The sequence below is a fragment of the Carassius carassius genome, chromosome 36, assembly GCF_963082965.1.
Source record: "Carassius carassius chromosome 36, fCarCar2.1, whole genome shotgun sequence".
In the NCBI taxonomy this organism is placed as follows: Eukaryota; Metazoa; Chordata; class Actinopteri; order Cypriniformes; family Cyprinidae; genus Carassius; species Carassius carassius.
Window position 1 is genome coordinate 2,546,793 of NC_081790.1, and position 21,729 is coordinate 2,568,521.

Genomic DNA, 21,729 nt, shown 5'->3' on the forward strand with positions numbered 1-21,729 from the left:
TTATAATAATATAAATTATATATTATAATATAAAATCATAAAACATAAAAATCCAGAAAAAAAAACAGAATATGGAAAAAGTAAAAGCGATTTTACTCTGTGAAGTTTAATTATATTTTCAAATTATATTTGATTGAATGTTAAAAGACTGAGTAATTGAATCCAATTAGAAACAATTTTTGATGATAAATTTAAATGAAATCATAAAACAGAATTCGGAAAAAAATAAAATAGAAAACAGAATAAAATATTTACTCTATGAAGTTTCCTTATAAACAAACAAACTATGTATTCATTCATTTTCAACATCTAACAGACATGTGGAATGCATTTCCTAACCCATTAAAATGAATTTCATCATAAATATTGATAGCAAAAGATATGAAAAAATAGCCCCACAGTAATTGACTGAAAGTGAGATTTGAGTTAAAGATGCTTGTTTCTGCAAAAGTGTGTTACTCTGTGCACTTTGTGGTTAAAGAGGATGCATTGCACAATCAGATAATTAATAAGCTCCCGTCAAGCGTCTGAGGAGCAAATCTCTGTTTCTGTTTCTCTCTGATTGCGATCAAACAACAACTCCACTGGCTTCTGCTTTTTACGCCATAAACATTGATAGCAGAGGCTATTCTGTTGTGAAGGCCTCAAAAGATAGTGAATTAAATCTGATGGTTTGCATTGTGAGAAAAGCTGACACTTATCTTTGTCAAGTTCGGAAAAAAGCACAGCACAGGAAGGCAAAAGGGGTCAGGCTCTAGTTTCTGCTTTCCACGGGAAAAAGGTTTCAGGGCATGAGTAAACGTCACCCATCGCCCCCAGATTTACTCGTGCTTCATGAGAGGCCGATGCTGTTTAATTGCAGCTACTTTAATTGACATGCATGAAATGCAAAATCTTTTTTTTCTTCTTCTTATTGTTATGATTTACTTAAGTCTAGTTTAGAAGTGTACTTTACAGAACACTGTCCAAAAATAATAAAGCATTGGAAAAGCTGTATTTTGCAGATCTTTCGATCAGATGCTCTTAAACTACAGGCCTACATGAATGGAGCCTGAATTGTACCTGCATGCGGATTCCCTGAAATGTTTACAGTGACTTTTTAAGAGGCGTTTTGGCAGCATTGTCCTTCATTCATGGCTATGAATAGAGTTTAATCTCAGTGTGTCTCGTCCCCGTGGTCACTGCAGGCATGTGGATGGATGCTTTCATACGTCCCGCCACCACCAGAGCTGTCGACTGGCCTTCAATGGCCCAAAAACGGCCTGTGCGCCAAAGTAAATGAGCTACTGGTGTTTTCGGGTTTTACTTCTTGTCCATTGTCTGTCTTTACTCTCTATAATATTCTCCAATCAACATTTTAATGTCCCTTCCACTGTTGCTAGGAGACGGTTGCTTTAATTACAGTTTGAACATATAGTGCACTAACAAAGAATGTATCTTTTAAATTAAGAACCTTGTTTATCAAACAATCTGGCCCTTCAGGTAAAGATGTATATATATATAAGATGTGACAGAAATAATGGATTACATTTGGCCTGAATGAATCGACATGAGATTGGAAATGGAAAACTTTTCACGGAAAAAAGAGAAAGACAGAGGAAGAGGGAAGGATGAGATCTCATGTCCCCAGAAGTTCCCTGACAGGTTGGGCAAAAGTCACAAAAAAAAGTGGTGCCCCACCCTGGAAAATCCAGCCAAGTTAAATAGGCATTCGGAGCTAAAATCAACAGTAGGGAGAGAGTGAAAAAGAAGGAAGAGAGACACAGTGAGGTCTCCCACCCACCCTGGGAGCGCATGCGTTTCTCCGGCCGGCCCCCACACCTCCTCACTCACTCCCATAATTACAGTGTGTGTGTTTGAGGGCCCACTGGCCCCTCCGCACTGGCTTTACACTGACATACACAGTTTACTCCCTCCATATGACACAATCTACACACAGATGCATCACAGACTTCTGCTGGTTCTCTAGAAAGCTCATCATTAATATTCTACCTGTGAATCTGTGTGAAATTATTTTGCATTTAACTTTATCTGCAGAAGATGCATTTACTTGAGAAGCAAAATTACTTAAGATAAGTCTCGTTTAAAAAGCAAAATCTAAATGAAGTGAGTTTATACTCTATTGATGAGGTCGGAAAAAGAATCTTGTTTTCCTTTGACTTAAGTGTAGTTTTCTGATCCCATTCACAGATCTTTGTTCCTGTTTAAAGCATAAAATCACTTGATTTCAGTGAACAAGAGTTCATATCTGAAGGATTTATGTCTTATTTTCAAGTACAAATATCTAAAAAAAATTCTAAAATCAAGATACTTTTACATGAGAAGGAAAAGATGCAAGATTTATTAGTCTTATTTTCTGGGGGAAAAAATCAGTTTATTCTTAAAATAAGAATAATATCTGTAAGTGAGAAAATATATTGTTTTCCCTTTGAATTAAGCATAAACTAATTTAAATGTATTTTTAATAAGAAGTAAATGCATCTTGAAACAAGTAAAGTTTTTTTCTTGTTTTAAGCAAAAAAACCTAATTGTGATATTTTTTTAAAAAACGATTTAATATCTTAAGTCAAATGAATGTATCTTGATTTAAGAATTTTTAGACCAGTTTTTGCATTTTGACATTTTCATTAAGCTGTTGTTCCCAGTATGTAGGCAAAAACTGATTCACACGCACCTCAGTGATAGATGCTATCTGAAATCCTGTCTAAACTGTTGATGTGCCTCTGCTAGTAAAGCAGTAATGCTTCAGATGGGTATCTTCGACTGGACCACAGCTCAGTTTGTCCATCTCTAGACAGAACATCCGGGTTTGCACTTTTCTTTGTGAAGTGATTTGATAATCGGTTGCTTGTAATGATAGGAAGATGTCACTTTCCACTGAGAAATATTTAATCGTAATGTTCACACGCTGCTGGCAACAAATTTTTGCAGTCAGACATTCATTATTGTTTCAGTAAATCTGATTAGTTTGACTGTTAAAGACATTAAGATTCAAATCCAATTTTTTTTACAAGCATGTTTTCATGTAGCCTAAGATTTTTTATAATATATAATAAAAATAAATATTTTCAAATTTAATTGTTCAGTAAATGTCCTGAAGATTTATTTAAAGCATTTTTGGAGACTCTAAACAATTTGGCATAAATGATTATTTTAAGGATGTATAAAAGTAAAGCATTTAATGAAAATAACAGAAAAAAATAATAAAAATTAGCATTTTCAGATGCTTATCAGCTGCATTTTGTTTCATGCCAGATCATAGTGTCATGTTTGATTGTAAAGGATGTTTAGAGATAATCTGAGGATCTGTTCTGGTGACTACAGTTTGTTTAAAGAGGTGAAGAAAATACCCCTTTAGCCCAACAAAGTGCCACACACTCATTTCAGCACAGTTTGTCATTTGAAAAAGATGCATGCGTGTGAGTATCAGTGCTTCCGCTATTCAGGAGCAGCACTGCAACAAACAACAGCAAAAAAAAAAGTTAGCTAAATTTGTTGCTTTCATATTACGTCGTCCTCATTGCCGGCATGCAAAAATTCACACGTTTTGATTCACACATTCATTTAAATGAATCAGTTGAACCTATTTGCGATTCGGACTGAATTGAGCAGCTTTCAGAAATGAATGCATGTGGTGTGATTTAAGTGCCATGAATAATAACCTTTTTTCCTATTTTCTTCTTTGCATTACTAATTCGGAGTTCAACATCAATCATAATGTGTCATATCTCAAAACATAAATGACACTGTGAGTAAAAACCCAAACTACCCCCTCAGTCCTTTGATCATTTAAAATAACACACCTGTGTTTGATGTTTGAACTAAATGCGTACACACACGCGAGCTTTGATGAACGTCTTAACTGGGGCAAAGACTTTAAGACTTAACAATTAATAGCGATTGTCCGTTAACATGAAGTCGGAGCATGCTTACTCTGGTTTTTGGAGGTTAAATGCATGCATTTGGTGCACACCGGATGCCTCGCCTGACTTTGTGATGCAAAGATGACCAACTCTTGATAGGGTAAAGTTACAACATCTTCTCCAAAAGTTAAAACAGTTCACATTTGTGCGAGATATTTCATCATGGCCTCTTTAGGGAGGCAGGGCTGGAGTCTCAGACAGGAGCGAGCGCGTGTCACGCTGCTCAGACTGCTGCTAAATTGGCTAAATCCAGCCGTGGGTTCGTGGGTCCTGAGGGAGATCATTTAGGGGCCTCACCTGCAGGGGCACCTGTAGGTTTTAGTCTATTAGTGCTTCGCTGAGACTCACGGCCCTGTTTACAGACAGAAGTGCCTCCTGTTCGAGCAATGGCACGCCAATCAGCCAATAGGAGGCTGTGGATTTGAATACGGTTCGTCTTGGTGCTGTAGATGATAAACGCTCTGCATGTGAACAGCTGAAGGCCTGATTTGCATATAACACACAGCAAACGGTTTAATGGTGGTTTTGGTTACTGTGAACCTGATTTCCGTTTCATTTTAGAATTTTTCAGACATACGCATGTCGTTTCAACAGTCTTGAGTTATACATTTTGAGGTTCTAGCGTCAGGTTTAATGTGCATTATATTGTAATTGTAAGTTTTGAGTTGAAATACAAAAAAATTGTTGTTAGTTTTGTTAACTGTTAACTGAATTGACAGTGTTAACAGTTTTAACAATGAGATTTTTCTTCTTTTTTTGTTTTGTAAATGTTTTTTGTTTCTAAGTGTCTAAACATACATACATACATGCACATATATATATAAATATATATATATATATATATATATATATATATATACACACACAAACAAAATATATACATAGAAATATGAAACCATTTAGAATTATTTCCTATTTTATTCTCTCTCTCTCTCTCTCTCTCTTTATATATATATATATATATGATATAATTATTTAATATTTAATTGTATTACTATTATTTTATTATAATATCATAATATCATAAATCGCTATTTTGTATTTATATAAAATATATTATATATATTTTATAGCTATCCATCATTTATCCCATATAAATTTTATAACATTTATTCAATATTTATAATTATAATTATATGTATAATTATTATTTTATTATAATATCATAAAACCTTATTTTTTTATTATATAAAATATATTTTAAATATTCTTTATCTATTTTTGGTGTTTTTAGTATCTATTTTATCTAATTTTATATCTATTTTACATTTATTCTATATGCATGTATCTGTGTGTGTGTGTGTGTGTGTGTGTGTGTGTGTGTGTATATTTACGATTTCAGAAAGAAAAAAAAAAAAAAACCTTTATCTCCCAGTTAGTTGTCAAGTACTCTAATACAAATTGAGGACAGACCACAGTCTTAAACCAGGACATTGTTCAACAAAGTTAAGGAAAACATAATAAAGTGCGGCGTGTAGGTTTGGCCTCGTGTCTTGGCCTGCGTTCTGCTGTACATCTGAGCTGCTTTCTACCCGTTGTCTGATTCACCTAGCGACAGATCAGAACGAACGTAAATGACACTTAAAGAGCCTCGTTAGGATTACACACAGCCGTTGTGTAACGTCTGCTGAAATTCATCTGTTTGGTAAATGTATGAAGCAAGACACTACAGACACCTGCATCACGCGCTTCAGCTGCTACAAACAGTAATTTACACTGTTTTTAATCTGCAATCAGCCCTCTTCAAACACACACACATTCACCTGTCACCTTATGAAACCTTTAAAACCTTTAAAATGACTGTCTAAAAATGAACAATTCTAATGAACTTAATTGCATTTGCTTTTGTGTTTTTGGTGGATTTAGATAAAGTAGGGTGACATTCCCATCACAGTTGTGACACAGATCTGTTTTCGATAATAAAAATCACAGTCTGACATTTTCATATCTGATCTGGGCCACTTTTGGGTGGAAATAAATCTGATATGCATCTGATTTTTGCGACGTGACGTCAATGTATTTTTTTTTTCTTAACATCCAACCCAAATGTGACTGTAATTGATTTACACATTAACATCTATGACACTTATTTTAAACAACCACAGTAGCAGTTAAAATGTTTAGCTTAAAACAGTCCATAAACCGAAACCCAAACTTTCATAAAACATAAAAATGTGATGAAATATTTAATGGTATTATGAAAACTGTTTGTTAAGATGACTATGTGTGCCTATGTGGGTCAATCGCCTGTTTAGATCAGTGGGCCGCATTAAAAAGGTCACGAGAACAGCCTCTCAAAAAATGAATTGGCACTTTCTTGCAGTGTGTGAGCGTCGAATTGTTTTTTTAGAAACACTTTTGATAACACTTTGCTTTCACACACATCTGAGCCAGCGGCTTCTGGTGTAATTGTCGATTTGCCGTGCCATTACTTGTTTGTGTTAGTTTGCGTTTACAGCGGGCCAAAACTCCTCACGCTCATTTTCTGGAGACGACATCTAAAGAATGGCCCAAATAATTACATGAGTCATCAAATTACTGCCCACAGACGTGCTGTTCTATACATGAGATGCACACAAACAAACATAAACAGACCTAAGATGCAAACGTCCTGCGTGTTCCCATTCAGACGCACACTTTCCCGCATGCACAACTCTTGAAAACAGGTGAACTGGGCTGCAGCGCACTCACCCGTCCAGATCCTCAAGTGTGTGTTACTGTACGTGTGTTTTATTCCAGGTCTAAGTGTCGTTTCAGATTCAAGCCTGTCTCATCTCCGTCTCTGAGGGACGCAAAGACGTCTGTCCATCCCGTCTGCCCGAGCGTCTCCTCTCCATTCACAAAAAACACAGCCGAGCATCCAACTACAAGCCCCAAACAACGGCACACGCGGACAGACGGAGAGGTTTGTGTGGACTCTGACAGGAAGGAGGAGAGAGAGAAAGAGAGAGAGAGAGAAAAAGAGAGAGGGAGGAGGTGGATCTACTCTAGAGCAGCGATGTAGTTTTTATAGCTGGGTGGGAAGCTCAGGATAATAATACCCATCCTCCTCCACAACACAGTTTAAGCTCAGTATGTAATAAAGCCCATGGTGCACAAACCCTCTGATTTGGGGTCAGACAAAATGAATTTTTAGTTTTATTCGTGAAGGATTTGCAACTCGAACTTGGGCACAAATGAAGGAAGAGAGAGAAAAGTACCAGTTCTATATATGCGTGTGCTGTGACTTCAGAAGATGAATTAGACGAAGGAACAAGGTGGAAGACCTGAAGTTCAGAATTTAGTGTAGAAACCAGTCAGTTTCACAATTAACTACAAAGTAACTGCAGGAAACCCCTTGAATTAAACATGAAATATTGAAGTGGAAAGATCGAAATAGTGTTTTCTTGTAATAATTTACAGTATTTTTTTTTTTTAATAATTTAAATTATGTATATAAAATGAAAAATATTACTTAATTCTGCATTAAAAAAAAATGGCAACATAAAAAAAGAGAGATTTTTTACATGATTTCAATGCATTTCATTTAGTAAGTGGGATCCAGTTGGCATCTTTAACTGAATTAAAAAAATTAATGTATACATGTGGCATTCTGATCATATAATAGATCAATAAATATAAATATACTAAAATAACAAAAACAGTCATTGAAAAATGTATTTAAAAAGACATTAAAAACAAACAAAATAATGCAAAAATGCCACAAAACTACTGAAACTTTTACTAAAATTAAAACAGAAATTAGAAAAATAAAATAAGATAAACATATCTCCTTCAAAATATTAACAAAAGTTATAATAGTACATCAGTGATATTAAAATAACACTGCGATGCAAAAAACATATATGCTTGAATAAGAGTTGTATTCAGTGTATACTATTGAATTGTGTCCTATCTGGCACACAGTGCAGATTTGCTGCTTATATTTTGCATGTGTGTGAGTTTAATTTAACGATATGTTATATACTGTAATGCCAGAAACGTTATGACTTTGTAGTTCATTGGAAGTTGGTTGTTTTATACATGCGGTTTGACCCATATTACAGCTCAGACAGCGTGTTCCTCAACAGGGCTGTTCAATTTCCCTTCGTTGAAACTGAAACCAGAGGTTGACGGCTAATCAGTTAGTTAACCTGTAAACTTATACTCACAGTTGTGTGACTGCATTCCTTCATCGGACTCTCACTTTTTATTTACTGTCATTTAATGTGGTAAAAGGGAAAGATGAAAGATTACGGTTTAATATGTTTAACGTGGGGTGCATAAAATTTTTTATATTTGTTTTTAATGCACTTTAATGTTGTATATAGAGAGCCACAAACAAAAAATTGAAAAAATTTGAGATTTTTTTCTCCATTTGAGATACTTTTATTTCCATTGACTGGTTGGAAAAATTATTCTGAATATAATATAAATATTGTAATTTGTAAAATATATTTAATAATATATTAGTATTTATATATATATATATATATAACACATTATATTCATGTCTATATTATATTAAAATATGAATACAAATGTACTGAATGTCATCAAAGTCGTAAAAGCTAATAATTAAAGCACAATTATGACAGTAATTATGTCTGGGTAAAACAAAATATTTTTATAATCTTTAAAAAGAACCAGAATGATTCAATTAAAACAAAGTTGTGTATAATTGGTTTTATTTTTTTTTATTTTATTATTGTAATTTAATTTTTTTGGCGTATGATATGACGCATCTGCCAGTGTTGTAGTTTTTTGACACAAAACCTTTAAGCTAATTCTGAGAGTCAAAGTTGGCATTTCTCATGCATTTTTCCTACTAATGCATGTTTATTGTCTTTCTTTTTTTACAGCTGAACACTGGACATCGAGAAGATGAACAGCCTCACAGCTGATTAACGCTCACTTCTCAACATGTTTTATTTAGTTTATATTTGGAGTTTAACGTTACCTAAATCTTTCAGATTTCTTGAAATGAGACCATTTTATTTTAATAATAACAGTAAAAGTGTCTGCTTTGCTTCTTGCGTCTGGTCAAAAATGAACTTAAAAAACGATGTGAATAATCAAAGAGTTTTCAAATTATGCCACAATCAAAATCCAAAAGTTCAATCTGCTAATCAATTCCCTGCAAACGTTGTCTGCATTTCTGAAATATCAGACCGCGGTACCTTTACACAAATACAACTCGTTTTTGTGTGTAAAAAAGTGAGAGGGAGTGTGTTTCCTTAAAATCTATTGTTTCAGAATCCATAAAACTATTACAGTCTCTCTCTGCCTCGTTTGTGTTTTTTGGCACTGTGACATTTTTCCACCGTGTCTGTCTCTTTAAATCATGACTCGACGCTTTAACATGGACAGGATTTCCTAAATGACATCAATAATCCACCTAGTTATGTAATTTATGACAGATTCATCACGACATGCTTTTCAACAAGCACAAGTTACTTAATACCGTTTTACTGGGTAAACTTTCAATGATTTCAATGGACTTCTTTGTCCTGCCGTGAACGTGACGAATGTAAAGTGAGAGATTTAAGAGATGGAGAATTAGCTAGACGTGTGTGTCTGTTGTTAAGTTAAAAACACACACATGCAACATTATTTGTAGGTATTCTCGGTTAGTTGTCATAGAAACCTCAGACAGGTGATTATTCTGCGTGTCCCTAAAACAGATTCCTGTATGAGACACACTTCAAGCGTTTTCTTCAGTGGAACCTTCTTTAAATCCTGTAAAGCCTGACATATGAGATAATAGTCCAAAAAATCTCATTTGTTAAAAAGGAATAGTTTGCATGTGTGTTTTATGTTGAGTATCATATTTGAAACATCAGGCTTTTATGGCTCATGCAGTCTGATATAGTGAGAATATGGAGCTCAGACGCAAGCAAAAATATGCAATTTGACCAAAAGGTTTTTTCCCAAATTTTGATTGTAATGTAAATTAACATGATGTTTCTAACAGTATAGCAGTGACTCTCATAAAATGATCTATATTATCAGTTGTCACTCTATATCTCCAATAATATGTCTTAGTAAGTAAGATGAGATTAAAATGATCAAAGCATAAAATGTAATGCAGTCCAATCATGATTGAGTCGATTGTGTGTGACAGGTTTAACAGCAAAGTTTTGATCATGTTTGTCATTTAGAAACTTGCATATCAAATATGACACAGTAGGATTTTTGGACATGAATAATGTGGTGTTTTGGTATATGGGATCTTTAAAACATTAGTAAATTGATCATTTTCTAAATAACTACAAATAAAAAAATAGTATTTTTGGAATTTTAATAGAAAACATATTTTTTATTATTATTTTTGAAAAACATTTTATGTTTATTTAGTTTTGTTTGTTTTATATTTTATTATAATTGAGAGATTTATTAATATTTTGAATTTTATTTTGCGTTTTTATTACTTTTCTTTTAGGTTTAGTTTGCTAAAATAAGTTGAAGTTGTTTACTTCAGTTAATGTTCGATAACACATTTAAAATATGTTTAACTATAATAACCCTGTTTAGCATGAAGATCAAATTCCTTATAAATATTTAGCAGTTAAAATGCAGTAAGGATTCTTTCTTTCTTTATTTTACAGCAGCATCCAGAAGAAGACGAGACACATTCAAAGCCTCGACTGATATTCTCTTGTCTGTTTTGTGACCTTGTGATGTCTCAATTCAGGTATGGTCAGATGTTTCTTTCTATATTTTTTCTTTCTTTCTAGTTTACCAAGTCAAGCATCTCTAGTACTGTTGCTTTATTTCTTAAATCTCTTGATACTGTGATCAAATCCGATGCATACATCCCTCATGTCAGTTTTATATTCCGTTTTCTTAGCCTTAGGATCTGCAGTGTGGGATGCCGTGCACAGATGTATTCTGGGAGTGGGGGCTTTGGTGCTCCAGGGTGTGGGCTTGTGGGAAAAATTTGTCATCTCTGCCCACTTACAGACAAACCCACCAACTAGGGTGGGAAACAGTCGTCCAAGGACAACACACACACACATAGAGAGGCAAAAATATGCAACAAGGTCATCAGTGAACCCCTCCACACTCCAACTCCTGTTTTTACTGGAAGTGTTGTGTCTTTTGAACGGTTTCATCTGTGCTATCTGCTATCTTCTACACGCACATGCTCACACACACACACACACACACACACACACACACTGTATATATATATATATAGTGGACATTTGAAAAAAGGGCTTTATCTGTGATTTTGATTAGTTGAGTCTGTATGTGAGTGTGGGCTGCATATCGATACTAACTTTTTAAAAATCTTATGCCGATCAAAGTCCAAAGACGACACCAATGATTCAAAATGCCACCGTATTTTTATTTGTGTGATTTGTTTGTGTGGCTTCTTAGGCGTTGACTTGTGGTGCAGATGGTTACAGGGACCAGCACTTTCAGTCCGTAACTGTGGGATGTACACATGCATACACGTGCTTTATTGGGTTAAAAAAACTTGTTTAAAGCTTACATATTATATATATAAAAGTTTAACTATTTTGTTTATATTTAAGAGCATTAATTACATAGTTAAAATGAGTAGCAATTTTATTTTTTTATTTCATATCTCAAAGATCTGACATTTCTGTGCAACCTAAGGAAGCGCAAATAATGTGCATTGGTGCAACTTATGTTTAAGTTTGTATATATATATTATGAGATGTAATTACGTGATGAGAATAAAGTAAATACTATGTCTTGCTCTTTTTCATATCTCAGCAAAGATCTGAGATTTTTGTGAAACAATATAGAATGGAAATAATGTGCATTAGTGCAGTTGAAGTTCATATATTTGTGTACATGTCCCCGCTGAAGTCATAAATATTTAATTAAAATAAAGCAAACATTATTAGAATACATGTTTAGAAGTTTAACTATTTTGTTCCTATTTAGAAGTCAAAGTCATAATTAAAATAAAGAAAACAATTTATTTTTATTTTTCATATCTCAAACAAGATTTGTGACTTTTCTGCAAGTGCGACAACAAAAGCACAAATAATGTACTATATATCAGTTAAAGTTTAAAAGTGTTTTTTTGAAATAAAACTATTTTGTTGTTATTTACATGTTATTATTACATAATTTGTATATAACAAACACACTTGCATGATGGGAAATGTAGTTTCATTCTGCAAGCCTGTCAAAATGTGCAAAAAAAACTAAACAAAAAAAACTAAATTGTACAATTCAAATTTACATTTGTGCTTTTCTGCAGATGCATTTATCCATTGCATTCAAGGTAAACATTTTATTACTTTACGCGTTCCCTGCAAATCAAACCCATGCTCTGCTGTCTGAGCTGCAGGAATTACAAATTATTATCATAGAAACCAATTTACTTCCACAGTGATTCAGTAATTGACACACCTTCAGCAGACAGTCAGGACTCATGGTTATGGCATTGTGCTGGCGTTCATGTGTGAATACTGGCATTGAAGGCAGTTAAGCGCTCAAACTGACCGAAATGTACTTGTCATTAATCAAACTAATCATGCATGTAAAACACACATCTCACACGTGTGTTTGAGACAGATGGAGTGTGTGTGTGTGCAGGTGTGTGTGTTGTGTTTTTTGAGATGCTCCTTCTGAAAGGACATTTTTTGTGGAGGATTGTGAGGGGGAGGCTGGCCCTGTGTGTGTGTGTGTGTGTGTGTGTGTGAATGATTATGACTAGCCCCTGTCTGCCCTCGGGCCCTCTGGCTCTACCTAATTAAAACCAACCAGGCTGCAGGGCACAGGAGACAGATGTCTGTCAAAGCGCTCTCACACACACACACACACACACACACACACACACACACACACACAAGGTGCAAGCTTTCATAGTGATCAGTCACACACTGTATGCACATATGTCGCTTCATGCAAAAAATGCAAGCACATATCACAGACGTGTTCTCACACACGTTCATAGAAGTCTATATTGATGACGGTGCTGTATAATTAACTTTCTGTGTGACTCACACATCAATGCTATATGTAGTTATATACGTATTTGTATTTTTTTATTTTTTATTAAAAAGATAGCAATATAGGTGATTTTAGAACAAACTTGAGGAGGAAAGTTGTTACTAAATCATCAAATGTAAAAACATAGAAAATATTAACAGTACAATTGATATATTTAACAGGAAAAATATCCTGTTAAATATATTCATTGTACTGTTAATTGTCCATGTACATCAATTTAATATTTTCATGTATTTTATAATTTATAAATGCATTAATACATTTCATTTAATTGATAGTTATAGACTGAAATAAGACTGAAATTGACAAAAATGGGGAACTGTATTGAAAAATTACCCAAGCTAGAACTAATTTGGGTTGCTAAGCCTGTGTAATATCCATCGGGCAAAGACATTTCCCTCTATTTTGGAATAAATATTGTGTAAAATGTGCTTATTTCATCTATACATTACATTTATTCATTTAGCTGACGCTTTTATCCAAAGCGACTTACAATTGCCACATATGTCAGAGGTCACACACCTCTGGAGCAACTAGGGGTTAAGTGTCTTGTCAGGGACACATTGGTGTCTCACAGTGGATTCGAACCCGGGTCTCTCACACCAAAGACATGTGTCTTATCCACTGCGCTAGCACCACCCCACATTTCATTTTAATATGTTTAATATTAACTTTTGTCATTGTCTATTAGCGTTATATCAGCCAGACTTCTCTAAAGTTATTGTATCAGCTATTGAAAGTCATTTTTCGTGAACAACATCCAGACACAACACTGTAACCAGCAGCTACCAAACTCTGAGATGATTCCTCAATCATGTGCACTTCCTGCTTTCACACATTACAACCCCACAGTCAGTCCATCAGGCCACTGTGATACCTAAACTCTTCTACTGAGCTATCTGCTCCAGTCTGAGTGTGTGTGTGTGTGTGTGTGTGTGTGTGTGTGTGTGTGTTATGTTGGGGTGGGTGGATCAATGTGTCCTTATTTTAAACTAAGAGAGTGAGTGAGTGATAGCCCACACACTCATTTCTCTCTCTGTCTTTCTCTCCCTGCACTCCTCCTCTGTGCCTCTCCTCTTTTCTCACACCAGTGGGTGGACCCAGTTTCAAAACCAAAATCTTACAGCAACACAAAACAGCCCGCTTTCCCTCTGTCTATCATTTTGTGTGCGTGTTTGTGTGGTTGAGTGAGCTCGGTCTCTCTACATAAACGTGTGTTGTGGTGCATCGCCCTCAATACTGTGTGTGTGATCATGTCAAACGTTTGTGTGTGTTTCTGTAATTTACCCAGAACAACAGAAAGAGGAGAGAGTCTGGGAGTTGCCACTGGTTACAGTGACTCTTCTCACACAGGAAACACCTACAGGAGTTTAGATGCTCCCCAATCAGCTGCTCTCAGAGGAAATCACTCAAACACACACACACACACACACACACATGGGCCCAAAGCGTTCAGACGAAATCACATCAGATCAGGCTTAAATGAAAAGAAAGATGCATCAGCTAAAAGAAACTAAACTATGTTACCATACAAAGATGTACAGTCATAGTAAAGTTTAGCAATAGTTTGAGATAGACTTGACAGTACAGGATAGTAATGCTTAGTTGTGTAGTCTAACTATTGTAACGTAAACTTTAGATATAGTGTGTGAAGGCTAATAAAGTTTGAGTATTGTAGTATAGTATGATAAAGTATAAAATGTTGTGTTGTGCACTTACCTATACTGTAAGAAAGTACTGGATAAAATATGCTTACTTTATGGGTTAGGATTAGGATTAGGTTAATGGTTAGTACCTAGTTATTGCAATTACTGTATCAAATACATAGTATGCAGATGCGGAACAGGACTGTAAAATAAAGTGCTACCTTATGAAGATATAGTTATACTAAAGTTACATTTAGTATAGTAAAGTGAAGTTTAGTATAACAGAATCTATGTTTGAGTATAGGATGGAACCATTACATTTATAGTAAACTCTAATCAATTTTGGTATCTAGTTATAGTCTAATGGTAGAATATAATAGTTATATTATGTCTTATTAGTGTAGTTATAGCACAGTTGTATAGTTTTTAATAGTAAAATCCAGTTCGGTCGTAGTATAATATAACTTTAGTCTAATCTAGTGATAGAATAGTACATGTGGTAAGAGTAAGTCTAATAAAAATGACTATATTCTAGTTATTTATTCGTCTAGATATCTAAAAGTTTATAGTATAATAAATAATCAGGTATGATTGTACTGTAGACAGCACAGTATGGTTCTGGTAATGTTCTGGTCTAATATAGTAATGTTTATTAATAATCTAGTAATAATCTAATAGTCATTGGTCAAGTTATTGGTAAATCTAATCAAGTCACTCACAGTCTAATAAAGATTGTTTATATTAAAGTACAGTTTAGTGATAGGACAGTAAAGTTCAATAATAGTCTAATAACATTGATTATAGTATGATTAGTCTTGATCAGTTTGTAATCATTTGTTTATAGGATAGGACAATAAACTTTAGTAACAGTCTAATAAAACTTTGTTAAAATATAGTCTAGATATAGTTTTGTCTAAATATTGAACAGATTATAGTAAATCTAATTAGGATTGGTTATAGTACAATCTAATGATAGAACAGTAATGATCTGTAATAGTCTAAAAAAATCTGGTTATAGTACAATCAAATTATAGATTATTGCAATAGTGAAGTCTAACCAGGATTGGTTATAGAATAGTTCTAGTTTGGTCTAGTGATAAAAAAGTAAATATTAGGTCTAATAAAGTTTGGTTAGTGTGGTCTATTATAGATAACTCTATAACTAATAGTTATAGAACATAATGTATAGTATAGTAGTGTAGTGTAGATTATAGTAGTGTATAGTATGGTATAGTATAGTATAGTAGTGTATGGTATAGTATAGTTAGTGTATAGTATAGTATAGTAGTGTATAGTATAGTATAGTTAGTGTATAGTATAGTATAGTAGTGTATAGTATAGTCTAGTATTAAAAAAAGTAAAGTTTAGTTCTAGTAAGTTTGGTTATAGTCAAATTTGTATAGTATAATATAGTACAGTACATTGCAGTATAGTATAGTATAGTATAGTAGTGTATAGTATAGCATAGTATAGTAGTGTATAATATAGTAGTGTATAGTAAAGTAAAGTAGTGTATAGTATAGTATAGTAGTGTATAGTATAGCATAATATAGTATAGTAGTGTATAGTATAGTATAGCACAGTTTAGTAGTGTATAGTATAGTATAGTATAGTAGTGTATAGTATAATATAGTAGTGTAGTGTATAGTACTGTAGTATAGTCTAGTAATAAAGTAAAGTTTAGTTCTAGTAAGTTTGGTTATAGTCAAATGTGTATAGTATAATATAGTACAGTACATTGCAGTATAGTATAGTATAGTATAGTATAGTATAGTAGTGTATAATAGAGCATTGTATAGTATAGTAGTGTATAGTATAGTAAAGTAAAGCATAGTATAGTAGTGTATAGTATAGCATAGTATAGTAGTCTAGAGTATAGTATAGTAGTGTATAGTATTGCATAGTAGTGTAGAGTATAGTATAGTAGTGTAGTGTATAGTAGTGTATAGTATAGTATAGTAGTGTATAGTATAGTAGTGTAAAGTATAGTAGTGTAGTGTATAGTATAGTATATTATAGTATAGTAGTGTATAGTATAGTATAGTAGTGTAGTGTATAGTAGTGTATAGTATAGTATATTATAGTATAGTAGTGTATAGTATAGTATAGTAGTGTAGTGTATAGTAGTGTATAGTATAGTATAGTAGTGTATAGTATATTATAGTATAGTAGTGTATTGTATAGTATAGTAGTGTAGTGTATAGCAGTGTATAGTATAGTCTAGTAATAAAGTAAAGTTTAGTTCTAGTAAGTTTGGTTATAGTCAAATTTGTTACAGTAAAGTATAATTTTAACATGGTCTAATGATAGAAGAGTAAACTATTATTACAATAAGTCTGGTTGTATCTTTGTAAAGTCTAGTTAAAGAACAGTAAAGCTTAGTTAAACATAATAATTCTAGAATGCCAAGTTCAGATAATGATTCTGACGAACTGATCATCAGTTTAGTATTTTATATGGAACGGATGAGCTGTATGGAGTCATTGTATGAGCATAAAACGTTTTCTCCTTTCTGAAGACTTTGACCCAAATTTGTGGGTTTGTGATGGGCGATCATTCATGTGACGTGTAGGAGCTGCTAAAGATAAACACTTGTTGAATTCTTAAAGAAAGTTCATATAATCGCAGCGCTCAGAGTTTATAAATAGCGTCTTGGCTCACTCACCGTGACCATAGTGATGGACTTTAAAATTGACATGACCATGTGATCTGCTGAATTGTTAAAAATAGCATGCTATGACATCAGCATAAGGTAATGGGTGTTTGGCTGTTAATATCTATTGTTAACTCTTGAATTCATCAGATGTGAGGTGTTTATTAGCTGGTTGTCAGAGTGAGTGTTAACGGTCTCTGTGTGTGTGTATGTGTGTGTGTGTGTGTGTGTAAAGGTGAGGTCAGGACATTCGTCACGCTTTGAAAGATGAGTTTTATTCAAATCACCACACAGGCTTTTTTGAAGATGAAGAGAGAGGAAGGGAAATGACATATAGAGGCAGTATTTGACTCTCTGTATGAGTGTGTCGGGCAGCTGTGTCATCAGAAACAAGTTGTGTGAGCGGATGTGAATCCCCTAACTTTCTCTTTGGGTTGTGAACTGGTCAAACTCTTCTTATTAGGTTGCTTCACTGCTTTTTAACCCACTGGCATACACACATTCACAGAAGAAGCGTGTCTCCAAGTGAAATTATTTAGTAACAAACCACACATTTGTATCTCTTTCACTAACTGAATTAAATGAACAGGTTTGTCAATCAGAACTAAAATACTTCTCTTTTGTAAGTGGTTGTCAGCTGGTCATTATCACAAAATTAACCCAGACCCTGATGTGAGGGTTTGTATCAGCATGAGGGGGTTTATTTTGTGATAATGAAACTAGCACCGATAGAGATGGTGCATAGATGTGATTGAATAATCTCATTTTTGGGGGCACTTTTTTTGCAATAATGAAACTAGCACATATATGGAGGACATCAATTTCCTGGTTCAGCGATAAATTCTACAGTGTAGTGTCGTGTTACAAACATATTTGACTGCAGAAATTCATTTTTTATTTTGATTTTTTACATTAAGTTCTGCTCTCTAAAATGTTGCAACCAGATAAATTCTCTTGTATTTCTTTCTCTTTTGTTTTTTGAGGAGAAGCTCTTTACTCTACCATTCTAATCACTATTTGTACTTTGTTTATTTGAGTCCAGATAAGGTTTGTACAATAATAAACAAAAAAAAAATGACTTGATGAAAATATTAGCTGCTAAAGATGAAAAGAGTCTCTATGTGACACTACATCGTCTTACATATTATAAATTATGTGTATATTTTATTTAGCAAGGATACATTAAATTGATCAAAAGTGTCAGTAAAGTAATTTACAATGTTTTGGTGTTGTTCGTTTGCATTTTCTGTTCACCTAAGAATCCTGAATATTTTTTTTTGACAATTTAAGTAAAAATATTAAGCAGAAACTGATTATGTTTCTTAAGCATATCAGAATGATTTCTGAAGGTCATGTGACACTGAAGGCTGGAGTAATGATGCTGAAAATTCAGCTGCACATCACATGAATAAATTACATTTTAAAATGTATTCAAATAGAAAACAGTTATTATAAATAACAATATTTTCAATTTTTTTTATTAAATAAATGCAGCCTCAGTGAGCAGAAAAGACTTCTTTCAAGAACATTTAAAAATGGTACTCTTTGAGCAGTAGTGTACATGCATTCTCACCACTGTGTGTGTATTTTGATCTTTTAAATGTGTGTTATGGAAATCTGTAGTTAAGTTGTTCTGAGCTGTGTGTGTGTCTGTAGGAGGAGTCTCTCTGTGCGAGTGTGTGTGTGTGTGTGTCTGTTTTGAGCGGGACATACGGTAACGTACCCAGCAGTGATTTAGAACCGCGCTGAGATCCAGATGATTGTTCTGGTTCCCTCGTTCCCACACCCTCCCGCGGTGAGAGCGCACGGAGCACAGCGCACTCTCCAGTGTTTGAGAACACGCCAGTGTAAAAGTATCTGGCATGTAACAAAAGACCGCTTCGGATCAGGTTCAACTTTGATAAACCTTGTCCTAGTGACTCGACAGACAAAGGCGTGGTGTGTATCCCAGCATAACCTCACTCCCTCACTCCGCTCTCTCGCTCTGTTGAGTGTGTAACAGTGACGGTGAGGTTTGGACGCAGGAGTTTTTATGTAATCACGGCCTGTTAGCGTGGGGTTAATCAGTGCTGCTCCAACATGCCGTGATGGATCTAAAAGCAGCTGCTTGGCATTGAAAGGAAATCTGGTCCCCGTCACAACCACAATTAAAATGAATGAATAATTGAGTCCGGCGGTCATCTGCCCATTCACCTGATACACTGTGTCCCTGACCACACCGAACAAAGCTCCCCCTCTCTCTGTGTTGTTTTAATGAGAAGTCTATACTGTATTCACACAGTTTACCCGAGTGCATATTTCAATCTTTAAGCCCTCGGATTCATTCTGCGCTTAGCTGAAGTGATAGACTTTCGGCTTATGTTCACAAAGAGAGCAGATGAATGATGTTTCCTGTATTCTGTCTTAGACATGACCGGCGCTGCTCACAGTCTCAACGAATGAGAAGTTCACGCAAAATAAAAGTCACAGCAGATAGTGAAAACACGCTGAGCAGGGTTCAAAGCAGTTTAAAAATTATCTATATTTTTTTCATTAGTATGTTCACTTTAAATTCTAAAATGTATCAGATTTTCTGAAGAATCTTTTCATTTCTGAAACAGTGCAAGTCATTCTTATAGACTATAAAGAATCACAAATAATGTTTCTGAGTCAGAGTATGGTCAAATATAAGCCAATTACCTATAACTGATTGATTTCAAGTAGAAAAATAATATATAAAGTTAGTTGCAACATTAAAATATGTAAACTTTATATTTAATGTAAATTATATATTATTATATTTAATTAAAATTAATATGTAAAACATACATTTATGTATTTATTTATTTATCTATCTATTTGTTTTTATCTAGTAAATAGAAATAATTTTACATTTGTATTGATTCATATATTTATAGATTTATTTTAGTTACTGCAAACTATATATATTTACATCTATCTATCTATCTATCTATCTATCTATCTATCTATCTATCTATCTATCTATCTATCTATCTATCTATCTATCTATCTATCTATCTATCTATCTATCTATATACACATACACACACGTTTCTTCTGTGAATAGTTTTTATACTGACCCAACAATATTTTCTATCCCCTAACCCTAAACCTAGCACTTACAGAAAACCTGTTATCATTCTTACCCTCTCAGATAAACATCAGGTACTATTTTTAATATTTTTTTCCCGCAGGCCAGCCCTCACAATGTCAAAAATGTCAGGTTTTGCTCTCCTTGTGGGGACATTTGGTACACACACACACATATATATGCATCGTTAAAGTTTGAAAATATCAGAAAACATTATGAAATTGACTTGGTTAATAATAGTCATTTTTTGATGAATGTTTATATTTTCCCCTATAAATATGCAATAATATGTCCCTTTACAAAACAGTACTGTGATAATACCATACATTGTTTTTGTTTTTTTACTAATTTTGTAGATATTTTTTTTTTTACTCATATATTGAATCTGATCAGACTCCTATGTTTTAAACATTAACACTCTCAAGAATTTTGTTTACTTATATAGACTATCCCTTTCAGTTAGATTTTTCTTCTCACGCATTTTTGGTTAAGTTGCTGTAATGGCGTAATCGCGAATGTTTGTCGCAGGATTCACCAAAGCTCCATTCGTCTTAAGCGTGAGTTCTCTTGCAGGGCAGCACTGAGTGATGCTGCGATAGCATCAGACCCCCGTTTCTGACCTGTCAGCTCATTTTACTGTATTAGACTTTCTAATTAAAGCGACGGTGAGAACGAGGCGGTGGGGGGGTCCCACGCTATCTAGTGCACTTTACATGCACTCTGAAAAGTGACAGATGCACAAGACGAGTGAACAAATGCCATCAAATGCCAACCTTTTACATTTCACCACAGACAGTTATGGAGCAGTCAGACAGTGAGCCATCGAAACAAACTTAGTGAGAGAGAGAGAGAGAGAGAGAGAGTAGTGGTTGCTGACCTTTAGGTGTTGCTGGTGGAGTTGCGTCTTGGTGAGAAGTCTCTGCGTGTCAGGAAACAGACTGCTATCCTCCGACTCAAACATGTGAAAGTGAACACAGACAAGAGAGAGAGAGAGACAGGGGGAGAGAGATAAGCAGAGGAGTTGCGTTTTGCACAGAAGGTGTGTCGTGAATCAGGGAGAGAGAGAGAGAGTGAAAGAGAGAGAGACACTAAACAAAAGTTCACACCCACCCAGCCCTCCCTCCAAACCAAAAGTATGTTGGCAGCCGGCCGCACGTGTCCACCTGACATGCACCTCGCTATGGGAGGAGAGTAACACACACACACACACACCCAGTTTACCTGCAGACGCTGGCAGCCTGTCATGCACTGAGAGCAACATGATCATCAACACGTTTACATTCAGAATAAATGCACACACACACACACACACACACACACACACACAGAGTATCATGTGTTTTCTGCATTGATTCGGAAAGTGTTCTGTGTTGTTGAAGGTTTTTAACAAATGTGATGAATTTCATTGGATTTTTCTTTAAGATAAGAACAGATTTAAAG

The 21,729-nt window shown here is 34.4% G+C and overlaps 1 protein-coding gene across 2 annotated transcripts in view; it reads right to left on the reverse strand.

Annotated features, from left to right (window-relative positions):
* Window positions 1–21,388, reverse strand: part of LOC132116906 (zinc finger and BTB domain-containing protein 7C) — a 28,341-nt gene extending 6,953 nt beyond the window's left edge. The window contains exon 1 of one of the 2 annotated variants that reach the window (XM_059525796.1): window positions 21,167–21,388. The gene's annotated coding sequence lies outside the window, so the exon portion shown is untranslated. Of the gene's footprint in view, window positions 1–6,614; window positions 6,822–21,166 lie in introns of those variants that run through there. The other variant, XM_059525795.1, reaches the window with a different exon arrangement.
* Between the last annotated feature and the right edge of the window lie 341 nt (window positions 21,389–21,729).